The sequence below is a fragment of the Mesoplodon bidens genome (genome assembly GCF_964165515.1).
Source record: "Mesoplodon bidens genome assembly, chromosome: 13".
NCBI classification, from domain to species: Eukaryota; Metazoa; Chordata; class Mammalia; order Artiodactyla; family Ziphiidae; genus Mesoplodon; species Mesoplodon bidens.
This window is the reverse complement of record NC_138169.1, coordinates 23,532,759-23,547,179: the sequence shown is the minus strand read 5'-3', so window position 1 is coordinate 23,547,179 and position 14,421 is coordinate 23,532,759. Positions and strand designations below refer to the sequence as shown.

Below are 14,421 nucleotides of genomic sequence, written 5' to 3'. Positions count from 1 at the left end.
TTGCTCCTTTTCATTCACCCTATGGCAAACCATGAAGTCCATGTTTCAAGAACCACTATATACCCAAAGACTAACTAATGAGTATGTTTCCTTTTTAAATAGCAAGCTACTGGGCTTCCCTGGTGGCCCAGTGGTTAAGAATCTGCCTGCCAATGCAGGGGACACGGGTTCGAGCCCTGGTCTGGGAAGATCCCACATGCCGTAGAGCGACTGGGCCGGTGAGCCACAACTACTGAAGCTGTGCTCCGCAGCAAGAGAGGCCGCAATAGTGAGAGGCCCGCGCACCGCGATGAGGAGTGGCCCCCGCTTGCCGCAACTGGAGAAAGCCCTCGCACAGAAACGAAGACCCAACACAGCCATAAATAAATAAATAATTAATTTTTTTAAAAATAGCAAGCTACTATATAAATAAATATACACATACATACACACACACACACACAGTCTTGCCAGTAGGAGGGACACACACGGTGAAAAGGCTTATATCAAGACTAATTTTTTTGTCACCATGAATCTATCCTTAAAAGAAAGTAAGAGGATATCTGAAAGGCTGATGTAAAATTAATGACCTCTCCCACAAAAACATTTTCTGTGCACATCAGATGAACGAAAAATCTAACTACAGAAAATGACGTATTGGTTTTACAATGCTATAACTTATTTACACATGTAAATATATATGTACGAGTTCAAACAGTCCATAAATATTGATAGCTTACTTTGTACCAGGCAGTATATAAAGTGCTGATGAGTGAAGGAGAATAGCCATCAGTACCTACTTCTGCAGGGATTACAGTCTACCTCTTTAAATATGATGTCAAATACTAGGCATGTGGCCTCAAAGGAGTCACAACATCCCTGATTAAATGATGCTTTCAAATCCTTATGAGGATCCAAGAAGATGTATGTGACAGCACCTTATAAATCATGCTACCTAAGGTAAGAAGGGATACCTGGCCCTTTTCCCAAAATACTGTATATAGCAATCCCCTTCAATATAAATTATCTTTTAACTGGCAAAAAAAATTTCTTTTAACTAGCAAAAAATAATCACTCAGGTTGCTCTTTTCACAATCTCTAAGATTTCAATATTATCTTTCTCTGATATCGACCCATATAAAATAACTGAAATTAAGTTCCCCATGATGGGAAGTGAGAGGGAGACTCATTTTTGTAGTGCAAAAAACACCATTTTCCTGATTTTGTAACTTACACAGGGGGGAGGAAAGGGGCAAATCAAAAGTAACTTATTCAAACTTAAGGAAAAAAGTTACCTTTTAATCTAAGATTCATCAGGAAAAGTTTCAACCCAAGAAATCATTTTTTAAAAGTTATTGACTCAGGCTCTTCCAAATGGAGTTAGAGTGAAAGGTTAATTGTGGTATTTTGCAAGCAAAGGAAAGCAAGTACGGAGCAATTTCTTCAGTCTCCAAGACGTAAGCTCTTAGAAAACAAAAATGTTACAACCAAACTGCTTTCCATAAAGCACAAACTTTTAAAAATATACTCTACACAATATCAGTTCTTCATATCTAAGAGAAGTAGACTAATTATTTAGATTGTTTCCTATCCTGATTTGCCCTTTTCAAATTCAGCCACGTCAACAATGACAAAAGGTATCAAACTGATGCTTTATAAGCAAGGTTTATGTTTGCACTTATTGCGGATGTGACTCTGAACAGCATGGGACACTTTAAAGACTATCATAATCCAACTAGGCTGGACCATCTGCACAGTTAGTGGAAAGGCCCAAAAACAGTCAACCATAAAAGCCCAACATTAAATCTTAAGCGTCAAAAGCAGTTATGTCCAAAGTAGAGTATAGTACACTTCAAGGAGTACCCAAGATGCTCCACTGGGGTAAACAAGAAAGGTATTTGAACTTTATTTTTAATTCTCATCCTTGTTAATTTTTTTGTTTATATTTTATAAGGTATTTTTAGTTCTCATCCTTGTTAATTTTTTTGTTTATATTTTATAAGGTACACAATAACCAGTTACTAAACATATTATTTGTAAATTAAATACTTAAGGATTGAACATTAATGCTCAAAATTTTTTTACTGTTGGGATGAGCAATCAAAAAGTTTAGAGACCACTGGTCTAAAGTAGTCCCTATCACTGCACTTTCATTTTTACCTGCCCCTTCCACAGTTAAGCTGTAGAGGCTAAGATCTGATGCTGAAAAAAGAACAAAGGAAAACTATTCCCAAACTATTTTAAACTCCCACCAACAAGCTAAAAGGTAGTAAATCACTACCAAGAATATATGGAATTGCACAGGGAGCTCAGCTCAGTGCTCTGTGTTAACCTAAATGGGTGGGATGGGTGGGTGGAAGGGAGGTCCAAGAGGAAGGGATATATGCATACATATAGCTGATTCACTTCATTGTACAGCAGAAACTAACACAATATTGTAAAGCAATTTTACCCCAATAAAAAAAAAAAAGAATACATGGAATTGGACACTGATATTCTCTTGCTGAGACTTTAAAATAGTATCCTATCTAGAGGGCGTCCTGAGTATACTCCAATTTAAAAAACAAAACCCGGGGCTTCCCTGGTGGCTCAGTGGTTAAGAATCCGCCTGCCAATGCAGGAGACACGGGTTCAAGCCCTGGTCCAGGAAGATCCCACATGCCGCAGAGCAACTAAGCCCGTGCACCACAACTACTGAGCCTGCGCTCTAGAGACTGCAGGCCACAACTACTGAGCCCGCATGCCACAACTACTGAGCCCGCATGTCACAACTACTGAAGCCCGTGCGCCTAGAGCCTGTGCTCCACAACAAGAGAAGCCACTGCAGTGAGAAGCCCGCACTCCGCAATGAAGAGTAGCCCCCGCTTGCCACAACTAGAGGAAGCCCGGGTGCAGCAATGAAGACCCAACGCAGCCAAAAATTAATTAAAAAAAAAAAAAACCTTTGCCAGGTAAGCCCACTTTTAGGAATTTAGCCTAAGGAAACAATAGCACATGTATTTTAAAAGTCCAAACAAGAGAATTCCCTGGCAGTACAGTGGTTAGGGCTCCATGCTTCCACTGCAGGGAGCACAGGTTTGATCCCTGGTCGGGGAAGCAAAATCCCGCAAGACACGCGGTGCAGAAAAAAAAAAAAAAAAAGAAAAAATACATTTTATGTTGCAACTCAATACACATATATAAACGTATAAAACAACAAAAGTTTCCCAAATCAATAATTTTTTTTCCATTTTTGATGTGCTGATATTTTCTATTTTTTAGAAATCACCACATTGATTTCACTACCCTATGACATTGCCACCTGCCATTTAGAAAACACAGCCCTAAAACTTTACACAGAATGTACTAAACTCCTTGACCCTTCCACTTTCTACCACCGTTCTAACATAGCAAAATGTGTGAAATCTAGCAAGTCTACTCCAAGTGCAAACCTGGGCACAAATGTAAGACTCCCAGATCCCTCTGAAGTTTCTCGAAACACTGTGACCATTCCTATTGGCAGACTGGTACAAGTGCTTGCTAAAAGGTTTCTCCAGGCAGAGTACAGACATTTTGTTGTTGCTTTACCAGTGATATTAGTAAATTCTGCACTTGACAGCAGATACCAGATTTTACCACTGCTCCACAAGCCAACTCTTCCAGGAAAACAGGATTCTAGTACAATATGACTCCATTATCATCCCCTTACATTTTTAGATTGCTTTTCATATACACCACTCCATTTGATCCTCACTGACAGGCTGATATAAATAGAGAAGTTGCTCTTCTTCCTTTTACTAATGAAGGAACTGAAGCTCAGAAGGGTTATGTGGTTTGCCAGAAACAATACAGCTAATGAGAAGCACAACCCAGGCTTGAACCCAGGACTTACTGGTCATCCAATGCCATGCTACAATAGTTTTCAGTTTGAACATCTGATACAAATATGAATTTAAAAGGTATGTTAAGGTTCTAGGCGCAAAAGTGAAGATACAAGCATGAAATTAAAATTAAAAATAACAATGAATATTAACAATTTTGGTAGCCTCTAAAATTATTGGGAATCCTAGTTCAATTGGATACATATTTAATCTCATGCTTTGTCTTAAGTTTCACTGGTTATAAAATTACATATAAATTCACCACAGAAAATTACACAGCTGGGTGGTCTGTAAGAAACAGCTGACCACATAAATTACACAAACTTCCCCCGAACCAGTCTTAATCTTGTGGCTTCACACTAAATTTTGAAGTTCCCTATGTGAAATCCATTTTGATTTCAACACTAAGTTAATTACAACAGCATAAGCATGTTGTTTCTGCATAATACTTACAACATGCACTCAATTTCCAGAGCACTTTTGGACAATGTCTAAAATCCGTAAGTCAAAAGCAGAATTCAAAACAGAATGTTCTTTTTTCAGTTTTTTTTTAATTAAAAGGTTCATCTACCTATATGAGATTAATACTAAGTAACAATTACAAATTATTAAAGATTTCCAAATTCAGGCTGGAGAAACTACTTGAGGTCAACAAGTACAGGCCTTTAATTGTAGATTGATAAGAAAACTGAGGTCCAGAGAAGTGACATTCCCAAAAGCAGTCACAGAGTCAAATTAATGACACAATCTCTGCCAATCTACAGCTTCCCATTATTCTAAATACCTCTGCATCTAACAAAATGTGCTTAAAAAAAAAACACCAATACCTAAAAAAATTAAGAAACACATACACACACAAAAATTAAGGCACATTTAAGACCCCAAAACTAGAGAACAGGATAGTGTGCAATGGCAGTGTTTAGAAAACAGAATCTCTTGATGGGATCTCAAAGTTCCAAACCACAAGGACTAAAAAACTGACTCTTTAATCCAATGCAAATGATCAAGTAACTTTTAATAACAAACGTTGTTATCAACCACCAAAACTGTTCTTTTTCCCATCTCAATACTATTCATTTACTCGACAAATATCTGAGAGCACAGTATATGCTGGGAACTATGCTAGCTACTGGAGACACCAAGGAACAAAACAAACATGGACTCTGGCTCTTGTAGTGGACAACTAGGTGTACTTCTCTAACAATACTACACTATGATTTAACAGGATATTTAGCAAACTCCTTCACTGCTCTATACAACTGTAACACTTTCTTCCAACTCTTCCAAACTTATAACAAACCTCACCACACCCCCTCTGCAATATGACTACTTCCTTTGGTAACTCAGCACTCCACTTTACCACAGAAGGTGTTAACCAAAACTGCAACAGATTTTAAAACTGACTTTACCAGTCCTCAGGGCCTCAGGCATATTTCAACAACTTTTCACAGTCCACAGTAAACCTGCCTGGTTCACAACCGTTGTCTTAAATGACTGCTAATTCACCTGCCCTACCCACACTTTACTAGAAACTGAATCAGATGGTGTAGGAGCAATCATGATGCTGGGAAGCACCTTCAGTGGAGCTCTTTGTGGGCCAGAAGCAGACTTACTGCCTCTCCCTCTCTGCTTGTTTCCTCTGGATTCCTCATTGTATCTCTGGATATACCTCCAGTCAAGCAGCCTCTAATTTTATCAAGTGTGTTCCTCAGAACCTGCACAAATAATTTTTGGCAACAAATCTGTTTCCCCTACATAAATCCATTATATTTTAAGAGATGCTCATTCTTCAGTTTTGTCTCTCAGGCTTCCCCCTCCTCCATACCTCCGAAATTGTATAAACCATTAAAAACACTCTCATGAGTCGTAATTAGTGGAAATCTTTTGGATACCAAAAGTGATCTAAAGCACAAGTTCACAAACCTGGCTAACCAGAACCATTCAGGGAGTTTTGTAAGGATGGATTCCTAGGCCCCACCCTCAGAGATTTTAATTCACCAGGTCCTGCGTGAGGCCCAGGAATCAGCATCTCAGGCAGCCCATATTATTTCCGACAACTGGTATTTAATTAGGTAAGGACTGAACTAAAAAAACCTGGCCTACAAGCTGGGAAAACCTCGGTTCTCCTATGGCTTGCCATTAACTAACTACAAGTGGGGCTGCTCCAGTGTGCTGGTCACTCGAACAGCTCAGGGCCACCTGAAAATGAGGAAAGTAATTACAGCTGAAAGAAGCCTTTATAGGGAGCAAATCTAAAATTCTAGAACCCTCCAAACTTAGTTAAATGACACATACTGTACTGCGTTTACTCAAAACAGTGTCGTTCTCTAAGCTCTTCTACCCACCCAAGTCACAGGCCTTGGAAAAGACGACTTTCTGCTTGCCACCAAACACACCTTACCTTAGTTGGACTCTGAGCAAAAAGCAACACGCGTCTTGTCTCTTGCCCTACTGAAACAGCCTTGGATCTGAAAGGGGAAGGTCCCCAACACCTCTTCATGTACAAGTCACGACTACTTTACATTAAAAAAAATCATCTCATCTAATTCAACCCAGGCCTCGATGGCACTGTTGTCGACATTATTAGAAATGAAGGTGAAGCTCAACTGGAAGGGCATGCCAACTTTTTTTCCCTCGTTGTGAAAAAATAGATACTGTCAGATAACACAGTGTATGTCAAGATACTAAAACGGTTAAGAATTTAGGCCGCAGTCTGGAGACGACACCTGACCATCATTACTCAACAGTAGCTAATGTGCAAAACTCACAGGTGAGACTATCAGACCGCCGAGGAGTTTATTAAAACGGCCATAAAATTTACCCCACTATTTTGAAGGAAGTTTTCCAGCCCAAAGTACAACCAACAATATTATCTTAGGGGTCCTAAGCAGCAGGATTCAATACATTTAGTGGCACGATTTTCATCTGAGAAATTACTCTGCAATCTTTCGTGGAGCTGTTTGACCAGTGTTGCTGAGTTCTCTCAACCGCCTCCGAACCATCCTTCCCACCCAAGCACTACCAGGTCAGGGTGATGCCCTGCTGCACAGTAAGGCGGCCACTCCTCCTTCCCACAAGTCCCGGGCCCTCTCCGCTCGCCCCGGGGGTTCCGTGGCCCCCGACCTCCGGCCTCTCGCCATGGAGGACCCCCACAGACCCGGTCGGGGCGAGGGGCGCACACTCACCTCCCGGGGGTCCGCGGACATTTCCCCGGACGCTGCGAGGTAGCGCCTCACACCCCTAGCCCCGTGGGCCCTTCCCCACCAAGTTCGGGAAGGCAGCCCGGGTTGGACCCCGCCTCCTCCGCGCCGAGGGTCCGGGCCGCGCCGGGCCGCTGAGCTCCCGTTCCCCGCGCCTCCCTCTGGCGGCCGCGGCCGCCGCCCGCGCCACCCTCCCCGGGCCACGCACGCCGTCCCCAGACCCCCGCGGGCCACCGCCGCCTCCTCAGAGGGTGACAGCCGCCGCGCCCGGGCCGAGGCCCGCCCCTCCTCCAGCTCCTCCTCACCCCCGGAGGAGACGGGGCGGGAGGGGGGGCCTTCCTTACCGGGCGGCAGGACATGGCGAGGCCCGTCACGGCACGGCCTCCTCCGCCACCCCACAAGGCTCCCAGCCAGGGCCGGCGGGGGGCAGGGCCTGGGCCGCTGGAGCGTCTCGACCGTCTGCTCCTCCGCCACCGCCGCTGCCGCCGCCTTCTCACAACCACAACAACATGGCGGCGGCGGCCACACAGAGCACGCTCCCGAGACAGAGCCGGGCCGCGAGCGGGGGCGCGCGCGCACGCTCGGCCTCTCAGCCGGCGGTCAGGGGAAAAGAGGGCGGGCCGTCGCGGCGGAGGGGGCGCGGTCTGGGCTGATTACCACGCCCCCGGGGTGAGCGGGGTTGCTGATCAGCCGAGCGCCCGAGGGGGCGAGCGAGGGGGCGAGCGAGGGGGCGAGCGAGGGGGCGAGCGAGGGGGCGAGCGAGGGGGCGAGCGAGGGGGCGAGCGAGGGGCTCGCTGGGAAGCGCAGCTGGAGAAGGAAAGAGAAAAGGGTGGGTAATGGGCGAAGAAGAAAACCAAAGGTGGTCCCACAGATTTTTGGGAGGCATATTTTCCTAGCTCTATAGCCCTGGGCAAGACAACGCTAGAACAATAGTAGTATCTTTCACCTGTAATTGTGCTGAGGATAAAACTAATTTAATGTAATGCAAGTTAAGTATAGTGTGCTCAAGGTTCTACTCGATACAATTTCAGACCGCTTGCACCAAAGCACAGCTGGAAGAAGTGAGTTTTCAAACAAGCAAAAAAACAAACTTGTAACCCACACTCAATAGCCTGTAGAAGAATTCTACACACCAGGACTGAATTAACCTCAGGCCCTAACATATTCACCTCATCAGAGTTACGGTTTAACGTTATACCTTTGACTTTTCTGGAAAATGGCTGCGAGAACCAGTCAAATGAAATCTATCCTTGCATTTGTTGTACTGTTTTTTCCACAGTACTCTGTGCAATTATTTACCTGTTTTTCGTGTTTGTTGTCTTTTTATCCCATTCTGAAGTAAAAGCTACTTGAAGATAAAGATCTTCTTTGTTTGGTTCATCACTTTACCCCCAGCACCTAGAACTGCTCATGACAAGCAGTGGGAAATTCCTTGATTAACTAATAGCTAATATTTATACAACTCATCTAATTGAATCTTCACAGCTTGAATAAGTAGATACTGTTATTATCACCATTTTACAGATGAAGAAACTGCAGCCCAGGATAAGCTGCACTAAAAGTTTTTTAAAAATCAAACCCAGGGGCTTCACTGGTGGCGCAGTGGTTAAGAATCCACCTGCCAATGCAGGGGACATGGGTTGGATCCCTGGTCCAGGAAGATCCCACATGCCGCAGAGCAACTAAGCCCGTGCACAACTAGTGGAGCCCACACCCTAGAGCCTGTGCTCGGCAACAAGAGAAGCCTGTACACTGCAAAGAAGAGTAGCGCCCCCCACCCCCGGCTCGCTGCAACCAGAGAAAAGCCCACATGCAGCAACAATGACCCAACGCAGCCAATAAATAAATAAATAAATTTATTAAAATATATATATGTCAAACCCAAACCCAACTGACAACAAAAACTATGCTCTCACCCACCAGGCTGTACTGCCAACTCTATGGCATCGTTGCCTGAAATAAAATCCCAAGTAAGAAACTACACTAGAGTTCAAAGTTAGGAAAGGCTTTGCTCTACTCTGTCAGCTGAAAAAAAATTGCACAACCTAAAAGTTGAGAATATGTTTTATTCTTAGCCTCTCTGATACCTCTGGGGACTGTTCCAAAGAGGTAAGGGAGGAGCCAGAATATATAGGAATTTTTGCACCAAAAATCAGGTAGTCAGAACATCAAAAGATTACCGTTAATTAAAGAAAAAACAGACATCTCAAGTTAATGAATTTAGCACTTTATTATGCATGGGAAGATGCAGGAGTCTGGGCTCATTGAAATCATTCCTTTGATATACACCTTAACGACCCGGGACCAGTATCCTGTTTTCTCCACCCTGAATCCCCTGCAGCACCGTAAAGAAGGTGGCTGCAGTGGCTGATGGCTTGATGGCCGCAACATCCTTTGTTTACTGATATGGCAGGCAATATTCTCTACGTTGCTCACAGATACAGGTGCACTTCCTTTCTGATAATTAGTGTTAGGCAGCTGATTGTGTATCTTCTCACCTTGGCTTCCAGAAAGCCCAGGGCTAAATCTGAAGCTCAGTGGTGGCCTGCTGTTGGCCCTTCAAATCCACATATTAACGGTGACTTTCCCTCCCACCTCAACTCTGCACCTTTATTTATAATTTGCTATCCAGCTTTCCTTTTACTGTTATATGATTATAGCCCTTAAAGTATGAGAGAGGAAACAGTAAGTACAAAAGAACAGATGAACAGGTTTTCCCACCTGTTTCTCCTATTGCCCAGTAAAATAAGGTTCCCATCAAGTTCAGTCCCCTCGGGGCACACGTTTTGCTACCTAGGCCTCTGCTCAGGCAATGGGTGAAGGATAGGTTTCCATAGTTGGTGGTCTCTGATTGGATGGAAGCTAGTACCTAACTCCAGGACAGCCCAGCCATAGGCTGGCTAGCTCCCAATGAGCTGGCTCGAGGAAGATATTCAGCCAATATGCTGTTAACATACACTCACCCAATCCCACAACTCCCCAGGAATACAAAGGGAGAAGGCAGACTTCTGGCATATCACTTTGACCTCTTTTTAGGCAGAGTATCACCGTATTTGCCTTTTAACTTGGGCTAAGGAATCCTCAACTAGCATATAGGACGTAGGAGGAATTTCTCTGTGCACATAAGATCACTATTTGCGTGGCCTCATTTGCTTAGATGGGTAGTAATATTAACAAAAGTGAAATATTGATACTGTATAATAAACCATGGCTACATTTGGAAGAGCCACATAACCCAATGAACCAATATTTTCTAAATGACCAATTCATGATGTTACCAAATCATGCATGAATAAAAGATCTATTCAAAGTGCAAGATAAACCAATGGAGTTTAGTGTAACTGAGTACAAAAGATTCATTCAAATGAATTTATGCAACTAAACTTTAAAAACTACCTCTTCTCAAGTTTTAGTGTAGTATCAAAAAAAGAATATCCACAACCATCTGAATTGTATGAGGCTGGATTGTCTTCATGTATTTCAACGAAAAAAACGGACAGATTGAATGCAGAAGTAGATAGGAGAATGCAGAACTCCTGTGTTAAGTCAAACTTTAATAAGACCTGCAAATGTGTTAAACAATGCCATTTGTTTTTTTTTCTTTTTCTTATAAATTTATTTATCTATTTTTGGCTGCGCTGGGTCTTTGCTGCTGCGCGCGGGCTTTCTCTACTTGCAGTGAGTGGGGGCTACTCTGTTGCGGTGCATGGGCTTCTCATTATGGTGGCATCTCGTTGTGGAGCACAGGCTCTAGGCGTTCAGGCTTCAGTAGTTGTGGTGCATGGGCTTAGTTGCTCCGTGGCATGTAGGATCTTCCCCGACCAGGGCTCAAACCCGTGTCTCCTGCATTGGCAGGCGGATTCTTTTTTTTTTTTAACATCTTTATTGGAGTATAATTACTTTACATTGTTGTGTTAGTTGCTGCTGTATAACAAAGTGAATCAACTCTATGTATACATATATCCCCATATCCCCACGCTCTTGCGTCTCCCTCCCACGGTCCCTATCCCACCCCTCTAGGTGGTCACAAAGCACCCAGCTGATCTCCCTGTGCTATATGGCTACTTCCTACTAGCTATCTATTTTACATTTGGTAGTGTATATGTGTCCATGCCACTCTCTCACTGCGTCTCAGCTTACCCTTCCCCCTCCCTGTGTCCTCAAGTCCATTCTCTATGTCTGCGTCTTTATTCCTGTCCTGGCAGGCAGATTCTTAACCACTGCCCCACCAGGGAAGTCCCCAATGCCATTCTTCTCATTAAATTTTTTGTTCTGGAAAATAGAGTAGCTTTTCACAAAAATATATTATTTATATTACCATGTCATGGGTTTATAATATTATTTTTAAACCATGTTATCTTTTAATAAATTATAAGTAATTTAACATCTTGTCAGTTTTAATTCTTAACAAGGTAAATATCAATTGACATACCCTATATAACAAAAGTTCTTCAGGGTCCTCAAAAATTTTATTTATTTTATTTTATTGGCTGCACAGCACAGCTTGCAGGGATCCTAGTTCCCCAACCAGGGATTGAACCCTCACCCCCTACAGTGGAAACTTGGAGTCTTAACCACTGGACCACCAGGGAAGTCCCTTTCTTTATTATTATTTATCAATAATTTTAAAGAAACCAAGAAGTTTGAGAACCACTGCCATATTCATTGGAGTTACTCAACCTCAAAGACATTTTTAGTCAGCACATGGATTTTTTAATTTAAATAGTTATGTTTAATATATATTTGGAAAAATATAACAGATCAAACTCAGTATCACAGATATCTTTGCTTAGGATGAGACTACATTTATTTATGTAAAGTAAGGAATTGATTTAAAGAAAAATGTGATATAAATATTAGTACAAAGCTGATTATGTCAAAAATTCATGAGGATAGTACTCAAATGACTGGTCTTTGGGAAACACTGAAATAGTGATGGAGTTTTTTAATCAGGCAAACCTGCCACCAAACCTTACTATGTGGGTGATTTCATATGGAAAATGAATTATTGTGGTGATTAAATAAGTTAGCCCATGTACAGATGTGTTTCCTGTCCTCCTCCCAGGGAGAGGCACCCAGCAGTCCCGTGTCAGGGAAGACCTGCTGCAGTAGGAGGTAGGAGGCCTGGATTCGTGACCCAGCTGAACCACTGACCCACTGCCTGAACTGACCCCACCTTCCAGGCCTCAGTTTTCTCATCCAGAAAATCACAGAGTAGGATGTCATCCTCTCTCTGGAGCCTGCCAGTCCTACCAACCATGCTCTGATTAAAGGATTCAGCTTTACCTTGTTTGATTATTGCATCAGAGAATCACAGAATTGCAGCTGGAAAGGACTCAAGAGCTCCAAATATGTCTCCCTGCCAAGACCTCCCCACTCCCCCCCCATTGATTTCATAAATGAGGGAACTGAGGCCCAGAGAGGTTAAGAAGCTGGGGTCTAGGGGTTCAACAGGTACCACCCCAGGGTCCAGTGGGGAAGTGAGAGTGCTTCCTCTACACTCTGATAAATGATTTAGATGTTTGGTGGTTTAGACACCACTCACACTTTAATATACTGCACAGTTCTGCTGGGGATATGAATCCCACTTCAGCCTAAGAAAATCAGTGCTGTTTTTTGGGAACACTGTGTCAACCAGATTGATGGATCGCTTCATGTTGCTAACTAAATCCACCTTGAAAGGCCAGTCGCCCCCTCTAAATTCCCCCAGGGAAAGCAGAGGAGATGAAATTGGCAAGGAGAGGATAGAAAGGGATGGCGGGGAGCGAGAACCATAGGAGAGGAGCAGTACCTTCCCTCTTTCTCCTTTCCGTCCCCCTTCCCCCTCTCTCTACCATCTCTGATGTAACACGATACACCCCTCTCAGTGCCCAACTTGCTCTACCCAAAGCTTCCCTGCAGCCTGGGCCAACTCGCAGCCACAAATAGAACCAGAATCCACTGAAAATAGCTCCTCCTCCCTTCTGCCCAGAGTTTCCAAGTGCTGCCAGGGATGCCCTGCCCCCACTAACCAGGTCCCAAGCAGGGAACTCAGGTCAAGGGACACCAAGACCAGGGTTAGGGACCATCTCAGGGACAACAGTCCCAATAATAGCTGACTCTTATTAAGTGCTGGTTCCGTGACAATACTGCTAGGAGCTTTAGTTCCCAGCAACCCAATGAGGAAGGGCCAGGCGATCCACCCCATCATGCAGATGAGGCTCTGAGAGGTGAGGAACTTGCCCAGAGCCCTAGCCAGTGGGAGGGGGAGGGGGGGTCCACATGGTTAACCACTGTGCTGCCTACACTCCTCTCTCCATGCAACACGGCCGCATCAGCACCCTCCAGATCCCCGAGGCTGTGGGGAGCTCAAGCCATCCAGACCCTCCCTTGCCAGCTGGGGAAACTGAGACCCAGAGAGAGGAAAGTCTTGCCCAAAGGCACTCTGTAAACAAGTAAATCAAGCACCCAGGTCTTTCAGCTCAAAAGCCAATGGTTTTTGCAAAGGTTGAAGCAAACAGAGACTCCCTTGTTCCTTTTATGTAAAAGCCCCATCAGTCTGTTCTTTTTTCTTTCTTTTTTTTTCTTAACATTTCAACTTCCTCCCATTTCCCACCAGAGCAGAGAGCCTGCCCCAAACACCCATCTGGCAGCCAGGCATCCTGAGATTACCTCTTCTTCCCCCTCTGCTCAGGGTGTTTAATGTTCTAGGGGAAGAGAGCAAACAGCAGGGCATAAATCATGGGTGACACAGGCTGGGTTTCTCCTTTGCTAAGTATGAAGCAGACAGGACCCAGCAAGGGAAGAGAATTAGCAGGGATTTGCTGGCTCATTTAAATTCAAGGTCCAAAAAGACACACGTTTTTCCTTACCCCTGAGAGTTAGATAAATTTTCTTCTACCCTAAGATCCCATTTGTTATAAAATAATTCTCCGAAACAGTCTTAACCTCTAAGGTGATGACAAGAAAGACTAGAATAAGGCTTCAAAAGCTCTGCTGGAAAGGAATTACGTTATTTAAGAAGTGGTCTATGGGGCTTCCCTGGTGGCGCAGTGGTTAAGAGTCTGCCTGCCGATGCAGGGGACGCGGGTTCGTGCCCCAGTCCGGGAAGATCCCACATGCCGCAGAGCGGCTGGGCCCGTGAGCTATGGCTGCTGAGCCTGCGCGTCCGGAGCCTGTGCTCCGCCAATGGGAGAGGCCACAACAGTGAGAGGCCCGCATACCACAAAAAAAAAAAAAAAAAAAAAAAAGTGGTCTAGGAGTATGAAAAAGAATCTTATAACCGGTGTCAGAGGATCTCGGTTCCATTCCCAGACCTGCCACACCTTGTCAGTTTCTCCAATGTGTCTAAGAACCAAGCTGCCTCAGTTTCTCCAATGTGTCTGAGAACCAAGGAGTCCAAG

General features: G+C 44.0%; 1 protein-coding gene across 10 annotated transcripts in view; it reads right to left on the bottom strand.

The window, feature by feature from the left end:
- Positions 1-7,596, bottom strand: part of MTMR3 (myotubularin related protein 3) — a 144,443-nt gene extending 136,847 nt beyond the window's left edge. For 5 of the 10 annotated variants that reach the window (XM_081251638.1, XM_081251639.1, XM_081251640.1 and 2 more), the window contains exon 1: positions 7,384-7,595. The gene's annotated coding sequence lies outside the window, so the exon portion shown is untranslated. Of the gene's footprint in view, positions 1-7,024; positions 7,090-7,383 lie in introns of those variants that run through there. The other 5 variants (XM_081251635.1, XM_081251633.1, XM_081251630.1 and 2 more) reach the window with 2 other exon arrangements.
- Between the last annotated feature and the right edge of the window lie 6,825 nt (positions 7,597-14,421).